Raw genomic sequence first — 13,216 nt, forward strand, 5'->3', positions numbered from 1 at the left:
AATAAAAAATTTAAAAAAATAAAATAAATAAAATGCAGCGCATATTCAGAATAAAAACTCAAAAGTAGAGACAGGAAATGATCTTCTTGACATGACAAAGATAATATGTCTTCAATAAGTCAGACCTTAAGAGTCAAACCCTGGAGGCTTTCCTATCAGAATCAGAAGAAAGGCAAGAATGCTTGCTCTCACCATTATTATTTAACATTTTTATGGAAATCTGGCCAATTAAATGAGATATAAGATGGAAAGTCATTATAATCTTTACAAAGAAGCAAAATTATTATTAGAAATATGATTATAGGGTGCCTGGGTGGCTCAGTCGGTTGAGCATCTGCCCTCGGCTCAGGTCATGATCCCAGGGTCCTGGGATTGAGTCCCGCATCAGGCTCCCTGCTCAGCGGGGAGTCTGCTTCTCCCTCTGCCCCTCCCCCCACTTGTTCTCTCTCTCTCTCTCTCAAATAAACAAATAAAATCTTTAAAAAAACTGTAGATTTCCCATATACCACCTACGTGTGTTACATAACATAACAAAAAGGCTTATATTCACAATAACAAAACATGCAAAATATTTTGCAAAAGCCTAACAAGAAGTATGCAGATTCTATATGAAGAAAACTATCGGCTACTCTTGAATCTTATGTAAACTGTGGCTTAACAGTACCCGCTACAGACATTTTCCACCTCCCCTAAGTGAAACAAGAGAGGGGGCTATGTCTGTTCGAGATCTTTATTTTTTAAGATTTTATTTATTTATTTGACAGAGAGAGAGACAGAGAGAGCATAAGCAGGGGGAGTGGCAGGCAGAGGGAGAGGGAGAAGCAAACTCCCTGCGGAGCAGGGAGCCCCATGTGGGGCTCGATCCCAGGACCCTGGGATCCTGACCCGAGCCCAAGGCAGTCGCTTAATGACTGAGCCACCCAGGTGCACCTGGGATCGTAATTAGACCCTCAGATGGATAAAACGGGACATGTACATATTTGTCCCTAAATGATGCTGCATTCACGAATGATGCCAAAATCTCAGAGGCCACAGCAAAGGTTTGTTTCCCACTCACATTATACATTCTTGACACTTTGGCTGTGGTACTCCATGTTGACTCGGTTCAGGGACTTGGGATGAAGAAGTGGCCCCTATCTGGATGTGCTTTTCTTACAGCAGAGGGCAGAACAATGCAGATGAAGCAATGGCATTCAAAGCAAGAAAGACTGAAAGTATGTGAACTATCCAATTCAGGAAGCTGAAAGAGCCCAAGATGATAAATCTAAAAAATGCAAGTGGAAGAAAGAGACAAATATAAAATTATTTTTAAAAATTTATTTAGACATTGGGAAGGGTATGTGCTATGGTGAGCGCTGTGAATTGTGCAAGACTGTTGAATCACAGATCTGTACCTCTGAAACAAATAATGCAGTATCAGTTAAGAAAAAAAAAAAGAAGAAGATAGCAGGAGGGGAAGGATGAAGGGGGGGAAATCGGAGGGGGAGATGAACCATGAGACACTATGGACTCTGGAAAACAAACTGAGGGTTCTAGAGGGGAGGGGGGTGGGGGGATGGGCTAGCCCGGTGATGGGTATTAAAGAGGGCACGTTCTGCATGGAGCACTGGGTGTTATGCACAAACAATGAATCATGGAACACTACATCAAAAACTAATGATGTAATGTATGGTGATTTAACATAACAATAAAAAAATTTTTAAAAATAATAAAAATTTATTTAGAAAACTAAAAAGACTGTAAACCAATCAATAAAAAAACTTGCTTCTTTTTTAAAAATAATAGCACAGACCCAGTTCTGGACAAGGTTAATTGCCCAAAAAGAAAATCATTCAAGCCCACTTGTTCAATAGGCATATATAACTTCTATACCAGAAATAAGGAGTAGAAGCCTGATTTTTAAAAAAAACAAGAGTAAAAAAATAAATAAATAAATAAATAAACAAACAAACAAACAAGAGTAACAACACAAATATGAAGCATCAGGAACATAAAAATCAATGTAACCATAATTGTGAAAAAGACTAGCATTTATAAGAAATATTATTAAGAACTATATGCTATTAAATTTGAAAAGTCATATTTTCTCAAAAAACTTCTATTAAATTTCAAAAAATTTTTCTATTAAATTCTATTAAATTTCTATTAAAAACTTCCCAGTAAGAGGCCAAAAAATTTAAACAAACCAATAAGGATGGAAGAGGGTATGTGTGTGTTTAACAACGAGTCCCCAAGTGACATCAGGTGCAAACAGTGTTATGGATGAAGTGAAATTTCAAGCTTTGTAAATGTTCAAGGAGCTTGGACTCTGTTCCAAAATATTAAAAAATAAAGCATGGTATGTTGCAAAATTTACTTTAATGGAGTGGGCATCACCATGTTACAAAATCTGCAGTCGGGGCGCCCGGGTGGCTCAGTTGTTAAGCGTCTGCCTTCAGCTCAGGTCAGGATCCCAGGGTCCCGGGATCGAGCCCCGCATCAGCTCCCCGCTCCACGGGAAGCCTGCTTCTCCCTCTCCCACTCCCCCTGCTTGTGTTCCCTTTCTCACTGTGTCTCTCTCTGTCAAATAAATAAATAAAATCTTTAAACAAACAAACAAAAAACCAATATCTGCAGTCAAAGAAATTCCCTGCGTGACATATGGAAGTGCTGGGTAGCTGTCAGAAACACAGTAACATGGGTGGGTCCTAAGCCCAGGGGGCTTAGTTTAAACAGTAAAAAAAAAAAAAAAAATGTGTGCAGTGCTAAGAAAAATAAAAGAATAAAAAAATAATAAAAATAATAAAAAGTTAAAAAGAGCATGAGGTCTATAACGAAATAAATTAATAAGACATACCGCATGATGGCAATGCACATTTTCAAAGGACCCAGTCAAATAAGTGCCCTTTTAAAATGTCACAATGCTTGGGGCACCTGGGTGGCTCAGTCAGGTAAGCATCTGCCTTCGGCTCAGGTCATGATCCCAGAGTCCTGGAATCGAGTCCCACATCGGGCTCCCTGCTCAGCCTGGAGTCTGCTTCTCCCTCTCCCTCTGCTCCTTCCCCCATTCGTGCATGCACGCTCTGTCTCTCAAATAAATAAATAAAATCTTTAAAACATGTAAAAAAAAAAGTCACAATGTTTGTTTATTGAGGGAGGGGGAGAGAAGGGAAGGAGAATAGGGGATGGGGGTAGATGGAAATAAACAGGCAGACAGATAAATAAATACGTAGTGACAACTGCCACAGACCAATGACAAAAATGTGCCACAAAATAAGGCATCTCAATAATTCAACCCTCTATAGCAGAGATGATCTAAGAGGACAAAAAGAAAAAGGAAAAACCAAAAATACTATAGATTAAATCTCTCTTATGAACATGGATGCATAATGGTAAATGCTGACCAATATAATACACAAAGGCAAAGTAGAGTTTATAATGAAATTAAAGTATCTCTATATGTTTAAAATCTGGTCAGTTAAAAAGGGGAAAAAATATATATAGTATGTCCTTGATAGAGGGAAGTGAACATCAAACTATTTTTCAACATTTAATTCTGTTTCAAACTCTTAGAAAAACTAAGATATTTACTTAAAATGACAATATGACCTATCTTGGACCAATAGACAGTATCCTACAGAATGGGTAAAACACCAGAAGGATTTCCATTAAGAACAGACACAACAATAATAATATATTCAATATCAAATCAGTGCACATGTGGAAAACTAAAGAGAACCAGCTGAAAATCTATTAGAATTAATAATAAGCAGGATAAAAAAAATCAAAGTTATCAAAGGATTTGATAGTGTCAACAGACAAGTTCTTTCAAATTTATGGCAATGCTAACAGCAAATTTAATGTAATTCTTTGAAGAATGGTATTGGAGGGAATTCACTTGGAAGATCACACAGAATCACAAATGGACAAGACTGGGCAAAAAAAATTAATAGAATTATAACTGTACTTAAGTAAAATATTAAAAATTATAAATATGCTAGGTGCCAAACAAATTTTAACTCATAACTATTGAAATAGTGATATGCTCCAAAATAGGTCAGTGCCAGAGAATAGAAAACCCAGAAACAGCTAGGTGGATGGGACAGTTTGGTACTCTCTTTCTGGATTGTAATATTTCTGATATCAGGATGCGACTCAAGAATTTTAAATTGCTCCAGTTTTAAATGAGAGGGGACTCTCATAGTCAATTGCATCTGAGAATCAAGGGATTCAATTACATGATATTCTAAATCAGTTGAGAAATAAGGGATAGTAAATGAATAAAATGGTCTGGGGCACTAGATTAAATTTTTAGGGGAAAAAATGTAAAGGTTAAAGTCTTTCCTTATGCCCTACATCAAAAGAAATCCCAAATGGTCTAAAAAAATAAATTTGAAAAAAAAAGAGAGAGAGAGACTAAGACAAACAGACAGAATGCAAGTATCCTTATCTTCACAAAACTAAATTATCTACCGGAAGAGCCTACAGTAGATATGAGCCATTTTTTGCCCTCCTAGCAGCCGCCCATGACCTCCAATGATAAGAAACTTTGTCTTAATGGGATGCAGGAGCGGTCCCTCCTCCCACTGCAGACACCATAAAATGCCCAGTAATAGTAGGATTGTGAAATCAAATACTGGTATGCCCATAAAATGAACCATTGTACACCTCTACAAATCGGGTTTTGGAAATAGCTAAATGCATAAGAAAATCTTCAGAATATAGCTAGGAAAGAGAGATGTGATGACATTTTAAAAATATATACTCTCCCATGCAAACACGCATGTGTATAAATGCACCTATCATAGAAAAATGATGTAAAGGAAAAATCATAAAAACATAAACAGCGTGTGTGACCGAAGAGCAGGGTTTGGGGTGATTTAATTGCCCTTCGATATTATTTTCTAAATGTTACCTGAATCCCCTCCTCATCTGCCCATCCCTGAATAGATCAGAGAAGTAACTGACCCAGCTCGACAGCAATTTATGGTAGAGCCTGTGTGCCAAACTATACTCAAGTAAAGATAAGTGTTATTAGCCGAATAAATCAGATTCTCTCTCTGAATAGTTGGAAATGTCATATAAATGGTATGCAGAGAAAAAGGCCCCAAAGGTAGGCCCCGTGTGTGAGCCAAAGCCAACCAAATCTACAAGAAATGAGAAACCATGTGTGAGAAGATGCAAGCAGGTAGGGAAAAATGGACATTGGTAATCAGTCGTGGGAAGAAAAGTATGCAGAGGGTAAAGGGAACAACATGGAGAAAAGATCTATGAACTTCAGCTGTTTGGGATCCTACAGATGCTTTGGATCTCATATGGGGCCTGAGACCCAACTAAATCCTGGCTATTGGTCTTAGATGCTTATGAAACATTTATCTCCTCTTGACCTTTACAATTAAAAAACAAAACAGTATACAACAGGAAAAAGAGTACCTTTTGTACAAAAATAAATAAACAAATAAATAAAAGAATCTATACATCCACTAAAAAAACCGGGAAACTCTCAAACATTAATGTTAACATTGGTTTCTCTAGCATTGGTAATGGAATTAAAAGTAATTTATTTTTTCTTCTTTATACTTTTGGCATTTTTCGAGTTTTCCACCATGAACATATAGTACTTTTATAATCATTTACTAAACAAATAAACGCTATTTTAAATGGCCTGTGTGTGAATATGTTCTGTTGACCTCACTCTGATAAAAAACCTTCATAAATTTCACCACGAATTTCCTTGCGGAGCAAAGACCAAGACCTTTGCTGATAGGCATCTATTTCCCACATTTTTTACAACTAAATAACGAAGTGTCATTTTTCTGGGCCAAAGTTTGTATCCAAGGTCAATAGATTTCCCCTGCTGTGACTGAGTGGATCCAACATACTTAGAATGGTCACTCACTGACTCATCCAATAGGCATTCATGTTCTGGAACAGGAAATATGTATCCATCTGAGCATCGAAGGCATCTGTGTATGGAGTAATCAGCCTGCTCTAAGACTCTTTGCTAAATAATGCTGTAGAAATAGGGCTTCGCATCAGAATGTTCTATGTGACACTACTCTGGCAACAGACTTTGAAAGCCCATTCCCTTCAGAGTTCTTTCACACACCCCTCTTCCAAAGAGGAGATGCAACCCCAAACTGACAATCTAAAAGAGACAGACACTCAAAGAGGGTACGCCATGCAGAAGTAAGGGTTCAACCTCTTTCTCACGCTCCCAAAACGGCACCACCCCCTGCCCAGACCCAATCCCAAGTCCCCACCGTGTGCCCTTGATTTTCATCAAATATTCTTCTCTTTCGGATGAAACGGGCATCATGGAAGCCTGCAGAGGATCTCAACTTCAAATGTGTGAGATCTGGGGCAAAAACATTGAACCTCGCCGAGCTTCAATTTCATCTATAAAATGAGGGGGTTGCAGTGATCTGGAATATCCCAGCAGCTCAAAGATCTATGCATAAGAATCTTGAAAAAGAAGCAGGGCCTACTAGGGAGGACACAGATGCCATGATGCTTCCCAGGCATGCTGTCTTGGTCAATATTTGAAGCAACCCGGATGACACTCCTATAAACACAGATACCCCTTCTTCACCACTAAGGAAACGGCTCCTTGTCTACTCTCCCCATCCTTTGCCTACGGATTTGCTGTGGAAAATACACTGCCATGGCCTTGAGGGTTCGCTGCATTCAGACGCCCCTCCAGACTCCAGGTTTTGATCCTAACGAAAATTTTTGAATGTGTTTTCAAGACACAGCTAGCAAAATAACTATCTGGTTCTAAAAGTCCTGAACTTTAAAAGGCTTCTCAAGTACCAACTCATGCTCCAAAGATAAATTTGAAAGGAGTGGAGTCAAAATGAATCATAAACATGTGGATTAAATTTCCCACAAGTACCCAACCTTTTGAAAACTGAGAGAAATATGCTTGGAGAGAAAAAAAAAAAGGGTCTTAATTCTACAAAACTCAAAATCATCTCTAAAAGAATGAGACATTTGCCAAATGCTTGAGTCAAGGGGGCAACGCGTCAAATTAATCTCCTTTGATCTGGCCTGTGGAGTTGGGATAATCCAAATGGCTATTTGCTGTGTTTTGCAGATCCTTGTGAGTGCCTGCCATTACAAGGTACAACCTCGGGGTCCCCAGTGATGTGTGAGTTACAGAGCTGTGAGCCCACCCTGGTCTGCTCATCAACCCAAGAGCCCCACTTATCCTGGGGGCAACTCCCCATGCTGTAAGGGTCAGATTGGGTCCAGATTTCCAAACCCAAGATCATTAGTGATGACATAAAAAGATGAAATAGCACTTTCAGGTTTTTAGGTTTTAGGAAATGCTTGCCATACTAATTCCGTGGACAAAAAAAAACACATCCAGAAGTTTAGCACCCACTTTCATCAGGGTTCCAGCCATCTGAAAATCTGGGCTTTCCTTGCAACTAATTTTTTTCCTTTTTACATATAAGTGTTCCCTGTAGACCTTATTCTCCCCCACCTACGCACAAACTACTTACCTAACTTAATTTTTTCCTTACTAGCAAACTACTCATAAGAACTTTCCAGAGTCTGTCTCTATATTCTCTTCAAGCACCCACTGCCCAACCCCCTGAAATCGGGCCCCTGCCCCAATATCTCTCTGTCATTCTCTTCACCCCTTGGAAGCAGTGGACACATTGGACCACTGTCTACTGTATGAAGTCACACTGCTCACTCCAACTTCCAAGGGTCTCTGTCATCTTGCCCCAACCCATGCCTCCTACCTTACGTACCACTCTTTCCCTACTGTAGTTTACTGTCTTGATAAACTAGATGGCCTACTGCTTCCTTTCCATGCCAGGGAAGTTCCCATCCCAGTAGGCCTACCTTTAATTCCCATCAGCACTGGGCACAAACCCTACCAATTCACCCCGACTGCCCTTACGTGCCAAGAACCCGATGATCATTATCAGTTTGCACTCTCCCCCAACGAAGTGCTAACACCCAAATTCCAGCACAATGCCTTTGGTCTTTTCCCTCATTTACAGCTCCTATCACATCACACATTAGTTATTTATAAATTGTTTTACCTCCTTTATCATAGATAATGCTCCTGAGGACAAGAACATTGACCCTTGTATGTTTGTGTCCCACCAGGGGCCATGTGTTGGTGCTTTGCACACAGTGGTATCTGCTAAGAGAGTCAGTTCCTTCTGGGCGTCAGTCTCCTCATCTATAAAATTGGCAAGTTTAGTGAAATATGCTTTAAAGTCACCACCAGCACACGAGTTCTAAGATCGATTCCAGCCATCCCTGTTACAACGGGGAACTGGACTACCAAGCGCAAATGCAGATTTGAAATGGCGTAACAAGGTAGGAAAAGAAAGCATTGAGATTTGAGGTCCACTAATAAATACTTCATAAGGGTTCCCCCGTCCTTTCATGCTGGCACAATAAAGCAGGCCTCCCTAAAATTAACTGTGCTGTTTTGTTGAATGAACAACACACCTCAAGTGGACAGTGCAAGATAAGAGGAGATGGATCCCATTCCCTGCAAAGCAATGTCTCTAAATAGCCTCAAATCGATTTCCTAAGAATTAACCTATAAAAGTTGTTTTTTAAAACTTCCAGATAGACCCAGTCTATTTTATAAACACTTTCTCAGATTTATGTCTGGCCTATAAAAACCAGGCTGGGCCTTTGGTGGAGGGCAGGGAGAATCATATTTGGCTCTGGTACCCTGGAGATACACTATAATGCTATTTGCTAAGCCAGTGCTGGAGGCTCTTCCTTCTAGGTAAAACTTCCTTATAAGGAGGTCTTTTTTTACACTTCAATAACTATCCCCACATTGGAGAGCATCCAAGATGGATTGTCCATATACCTAGCTCTATAGCCAAGAGAGATATAGTGAGGTCCCAGTTTATTTAGACAAAGCTTTGATAACCAGAGTCAACTATTCTTTCTCAGCCCAAGGCTTATAGTGCAGCCAAAAGTCTGCAAGGAGCAAATGCACTTGTAAAACACCGAGTTTGTGAGCACTTGGGAAAGTTATCACCTGAAAACTCTGCAGGTAGATCCTGCCTGAGTCATCTGAGTTTCTATAAGAATAAACTTGGGATCAAAGATGGGGTAGCACATATAAGGTCTCTTAATGAAGCCACAGCAAACACACTCAGGTATTGAGGGAAAATAAGCCTGTCCCTGCTGGTTCCTGTGGGGATCAAGCCCAGAGGGCGTTTTAGGGGTGGGAAGATAGAAGAAACATAATTGACATTGACAAATGTAATATAACTGAACTCCCTTCATCTAGAGATTTTTTTCTTAAATTCTGGCCTGCCTTGCTCAGTTAGAAAGGTTTAATCAGTAACCGTGAGCCCTGGAAAGACTTGTTTCTTGAAGTACCTAAGCAGAGAGGAGAACTTGAACCTTGGTGCCACCCCAGATGATACTGATGTATTTAACCAACTCTCTCAAGTTGGTTTTTCTGTCCCTAAATCCACAGGTAACAAGACCTAAAAAATAGAGTAGGAGTCTTCCTTTACCCCATTACCACTTTCAAAGCATTTTTCCTGCTTCAAAATCCAAACTTTATGTAAGGAAGGGTGCAGCAACGCTTCCACTACCTTTGTCAAGATGGTTTCTTTTGGTTTTCTGTTTTGCTAACTTTATGACTTGAGTGATTCATTCATTCATTTTGCTTTTTTTTAAAGATTTTATATTTATTTGACAGAGAGAGACACAGCGAGAGAGGGAACACAAGCAGGGGGAGTGAGAGAGAGAGAGAGAAGCAGGCTTCAGGGAGCCTGATGCGGGGCTTGATCCCAGGACCCTGGGATCATGACCTGAGCTGAAGGCAGACGCTTAAAGACTGAGCCACCCAGGTGCCCCTCATTCATTCATTTTTCAATCTTTCATGTTTTTTCCCATTATATACATCTGAATTTCACATGTTTTGGCAAATGTTGCAGTCATTATTATGTGACTAATTATTTCAGAATTTTCAATACAATCTCTTCTTTAACCACTTCTTGTAAATGTATTTATTTAGTTTCCAAAGAACAAGGGATTTATATTTTTACTTTTTAAAAACTGTGCACTGTGGTCAAGGAATATACTCTGTATGTTATCAATTATGTGGTGTATGTAGTCAGTAAACATAAAGGTTCTGTGTGCTTTAAAAAAAAATGGGGAAGGTTTTGTCCAGGAATACGTATTTTGACATTAAGTCATCTTTGTTAATCATGACTTAAACATTAAGTCATCTTTGTTCATCATGTTTTTCATATCTAGTACAGCCTTCCTAATATTTTGTCTTCTTTTTCATTAGTGTCTGATAGAGATATTTAATATCTCTTACTGTAATTGTGAATTTGTTAGTTTTTCTTTGTACTTCTGTCCATTTTTTTCCTTATGTATTTGAGTCTAGATCATTAGACTAGGATTGCTGTATCTTACTTGTGAATTTTTTCACTTATCATTCAGTATGATCTTCTTTATCTCCATCAACACATTTTGCCTTACAATTAATATTGTCTAAGAATATCAGTAACCAAATTTCCTTTTGTTCAATGTTTTCCTGGTACATGTTTTTTTTTTTTTCTCTTAATTTTCCATCTTTTTTCTTCTCTCCTGACTTTTATTAAATGGGTTAGTGTTTTTCATTCTCCTTTTCCCTTTACTAGATTGAAAATTATACCTTATATTTCATTCTTTTAGATACTTAAAATGCATACTTGACATTTTAAAAAAATCCAATCAAAATCTCTATCCTTCAGGTGAAGAAACAATTCAGTTCTGATCTCCCTCCTCCCATGTGCCATCTTGTTCAGTATTTTGATTTCTCTTTAATTTTAACCCTCTCCTCCAAATTAATGTCTTGCTTATAAGTGAACGTTTACAGTTATAAAAATGTTCACCAATTTCATTCTTTCCATTGTAACTCCAGTGCCTCTCCAGTCTCCTGTGTTCAATTTTCTCCTTACTGATGAACACATTTTAGTGGTTATTTCAGGCAATGGTCCATGAGGGTTCTTTTGAAAATGTTCTCATTTGGCCCTCAGTCTTGAATGATACTTTTAGCTGGGTATAGAATTCTATGATGGTGGTTTTTTCCATTAGCGGACTGCAGGTGTAATTACATTATATTCTGACATATATCGTTACTTATGAAAAGTCTGCTGTCAATCTCATACTTGCTCCTTTGAGATTACCCTTTCATTCTCTGACTATAGTTAGAATTTTTCTCCTTTGCAATGTTTTAGTTTTACCCTCATGTGTCTACATATAAATTATTTTTTAATCCTGCTTGGGACTCCATATATTATTTTAATCTGAAGATTTATATTTTGTTTTGCTTTTCAAATCTGGGAAAGTCTCCGCCATTGTTTTTTTAAATACCACCTCTCCTCCACTGTCACTATTTTTTCCCTTCAGGATAGCTATTAAACACATGCCAGGCCTTCTCATTCCAAGTTTTAACTTCTTTTTTATATTTTAATCTCATCATATGTCTATGCCCCATCCTGCGTGGTTTCCTCAGATATGTCTTCTAAATCTAACTGATTCCTTATGTTTGTTTTTTTTTTTAAGTTGCTGTATTCTTCATTTCTTAAGTGAAATCAGTTGTTTTTCAAATCTGACTGATTTGAAGAATGCCTTGTTTTTTTTTATGCTTCTCACTCCTTTCACTTTTAATAGTTTTAAACATTTTTTATTTTATACTCTCTTTCAAATTTCCTGTTTCCCAAATATAGTATTTTGCCTCCCATTTTCCAAATAATATTTCAACTATTTTTCAAAAAATATTTGAGTGCCTACTAGGTGCCAGGCATTGCTCTTGACACTTGGAATGCATCAGTGAACAGAACCAACAAAATTCCCTGTCTTCATGGGACTCACACTCTAGTGGAAGGACAGAGACAATATATAAGATATGTGAAATACATAGTATGTCAGATGATGGTAAAGCTAGGGAGAAAATAAAGCAGGACCTAAGACGGGACTATTCCTTGCCTATTGGGAGTAAAAATAATGATACCAGTGTGGCTGGAGGAAAGGGAGCCAGAGGGACAGTCAAAGGTGAGGTCAGAGGAAGGCCAAAACTACCACCAGAGTCTCTGGAAGGAATTTGGCCTTTATCTTAAGTGATACTGGAAGCCATCAGAGGGATTTGGTCAGAGGAGTAACATATCTGATCTATAATGTTAAAAGATAACTGGCTGCTTTGTTGTGGAGAGACCAAAACTGGACAAGGTCAGAATCAGGGAGACCTATAGGAGCTACTGCAATAACCCAGTCAAGACAGGATCATGGCTTGGACCAGGATAGTATCTAGGGAGGGGGTAAGGAGGAGTCAGATTATGCATATATTTTAAAGATAGAGCCAACAGGGATTTGCTGAAAAATCAGATGTGGGATGTGAGAAACACAGGGACAACTCTCTACCTCTCATCATTCAAAGATGACTCCAAAGGTTTTGGCCTGAGTTGTTGAAAGGACGGAGTTATCATTTACAGACACAGGAAAGACTATAGGAGGACAAGGTTTGGGGAAAGACAGGGAGTTGGTTTTGGATGCACTGTATTCACTATCCAATGCTGCCTAACAAATTGCACCCAAATGTAGCAGCTTGAACAACAAACCCTTATTATCTCTCAGTGTCTGAGGGCTGGGAATCAGAGCTTGGCTTACATGGTTGGTTCTGCCTCAGGATGGCTCATGAGATTGCAGTTAAGCTTTGACCAGGGCTGGAGGCACAACTGAGGCTGGAGAATATGCTCTCAGGGTCACTCCATCACAAGCCTGGGAAGTTCATGCTGGCCATTGTTCATGAAGTCTCAGTGCTTCACTACATGAGCTGCCTGAGTGTGAAGACATGGCAGCTGGCTTCCTCCAGAGCACGAGACCCAAGAGAGGGTGAGAGACAGCAAGAGGAACCCAAATGGAAGCCACGGTGTTTTTACAACCTAGTCTCAAATGTGAAATAATGTCACTCCTGCCATACTCCATCTATCACACTACTCAGCCCCTAGTGGGACATGGGAGGGACCGCTCAGGCTGCAAATGGCAGAAGCCCGGATCTTCGGGGCCATTTTGGGGGCTAGCTGCCACACACGTGTCACTCAAAGTTCTTCTCAGATGCCTTAGTGCAGCTGTCTTGAAGGTAATCTGGACTTGAGGACCATCCAGACTGAAGAGGAGAGAAAGGTCCAGGCTGATGACATAAATATGGAAGGGAGTATTTAAATAATATTGTATGATATCA

This window comes from Eumetopias jubatus, unplaced genomic scaffold, assembly GCF_037043125.1.
Source record: "Eumetopias jubatus isolate StellerSeaLion01/CBP00866 unplaced genomic scaffold, mEumJub1_p1.0 scaffold_10, whole genome shotgun sequence".
Classification (NCBI taxonomy): domain Eukaryota; kingdom Metazoa; phylum Chordata; class Mammalia; order Carnivora; family Otariidae; genus Eumetopias; species Eumetopias jubatus.